Source organism: Lathyrus oleraceus, chromosome 3, assembly GCF_024323335.1.
Source record: "Lathyrus oleraceus cultivar Zhongwan6 chromosome 3, CAAS_Psat_ZW6_1.0, whole genome shotgun sequence".
In the NCBI taxonomy this organism is placed as follows: domain Eukaryota; kingdom Viridiplantae; phylum Streptophyta; class Magnoliopsida; order Fabales; family Fabaceae; genus Lathyrus; species Lathyrus oleraceus.
In genome coordinates this window covers 348,439,878-348,441,918 of record NC_066581.1, presented here as the reverse complement: position 1 = coordinate 348,441,918, position 2,041 = coordinate 348,439,878, and positions in this window count along the sequence as shown.

Sequence of the window (2,041 nt, the reverse complement as noted above, 5' to 3'; positions counted from 1 at the left end):
CTGAATCTCCGAAGATGTCCAGAGTCTTGATTCTCAAATCAATGGCTTGCTCAATACCCAAGATACAGGCCTCATATTCAGCTTCATTATTAGTGCACTTGAAAGTCAGACGAGCGGTGAAAGGCATGTGGGCACCTTTCGGAGTAGTAATGACAACACCAATTCCACTTCCTTTGGCATTGACGGCCCCATCAAACATTAAAGTCCAATTTTCATCTGGATCAGGTCCCTCCTCAACAACTGGCTCTTCACATTCTTTCATCTTAAGGAACATGATGTCTTCGTCCGGAAAATCAAACTTCATCGGCTCATAATCATCAATCGACTGCTGAGCAAGATAGTCTGACAGAATACTCCCTTTGATGGCTTTTTGGGATGTATACTGGATGTCGTACTCTGTCAGTACCATTTGCCAACGAGCAACCCTTCCGGTGAGAGTTGGCTTCTCAAATATGTATTTGACTGGATCCATCTTGGAGATCAATAAGGTTGTGTGAGTCAGCATGTATTGCCTCAATCGCTTAGCAGCCCATGCAAGTGCACAACATGTCTTTTCAAGCATTGAGTATCTCGACTCGCAATCTGTGAATTTTTTACTCAGGTAGTAGATGGCATGCTCTTTCCTACCTGTCTCATCGTGTTTACCGAGAACACAAGCCATAGAATTATCAAGTATTGTCAAGTATATAATCAGCGGTCTCCCTGGGACTGGAGGCATGAGAATGGGAGGATTCTGCAAATACTCCTTTATCTTCTTGAAATCCCTTTGACAATCATCATTCCACCTGATAGCCTGATCTTTTCTTAGCAATTTGAAAATTGGCTCACACGTGGCTGTTAGGTGAGAGATGAACCTTGCAATGTAGTTCAACCTTCCTAAGAAACCACGGACTTGCTTTTCTATTCTTGGCTCAGGAATTTCCTGTATTGCTTTTACTTTGTCAGGATCCACCTCAATCCCTTTTCCACTGACAATAAAACCCAACAGTTTTCCAGATCTCACCCCGAAAGTACACTTGTTTGGGTTAAGCCTCAGCTTGAATTTCCTTAAACACTCAAATAGTTTCTGCAGATTCACCAAATGCTCTTCTTCTGTCTGAGATTTGGCAATCATATCATCAACATAAACCTCAATTTCATGATGAATCATATCATGGAAAAGAGTCACCATAGCTCGTTGATATGTTGCCCCAACATTTTTCAAACCAAACGGCATCACCTTGTAGCAGAAGGTACCTCATGGGGTTATGAAAGTTGTCTTCTCCATGTCTTCTGGTGCCATCTTGATTTGATTATAGCCAGAAAAGCCATCCATGAAGGAGAATACCGAGAACTGAGCTGTGTTATCCACCAAAACGTCGATGTGAGGTAATGGGAAATCGTCTTTGGGACTAGCTCTGTTCAGATCCCGGTAGTCAACACACATCCGTACCTTTCCATCCTTCTTAGGTACTGGAACGATATTTGCAACCCATGGCGGATAATTGGTAACTGTTAGAAATCCTGCATCCAACTGTTTCTGCACCTCTTCTTTTATCTTAACCATCTCTAGTCTTGTTCGTCTGAGCTTCTGCTTGACCGGAGGACAACCCTCTTTGAGAGGTAAACGATGTACCACAATGTCTGTGTCAAGCCCTGGCATGTCCTGATAAGACCAGGCGAAGATGTCAACATACTCTTGCAGCAATTCAATCATCCCCTTCTTCACATCATCTTCCAAAGCATCCCCTATCTTGATTTCTCTCTTGGCGTCCTCGGTACCGAGATTAATCACTTCAACAAACTCTTGATGCGGCTGAATGACCCTTTCCTCCTGTTTTAACAACCTGGCAAGCTCTTCAGGGAGTTCACAGTCTTCATGACCCTCTTCTTCAGCTTGAAAGATTGGATTTTCAAAGTCGAAGCGAGCCATAGCAGAACCGTTATCAATAGGATCCGGTGACGTGCATCTTCATGAGTGATGGTATGTGCTTATGAGTGTGAAAAAAGTGAAAACTAAACAAAACATTGCCAAAATGTATTTATTTTTTTGATTTTTTTT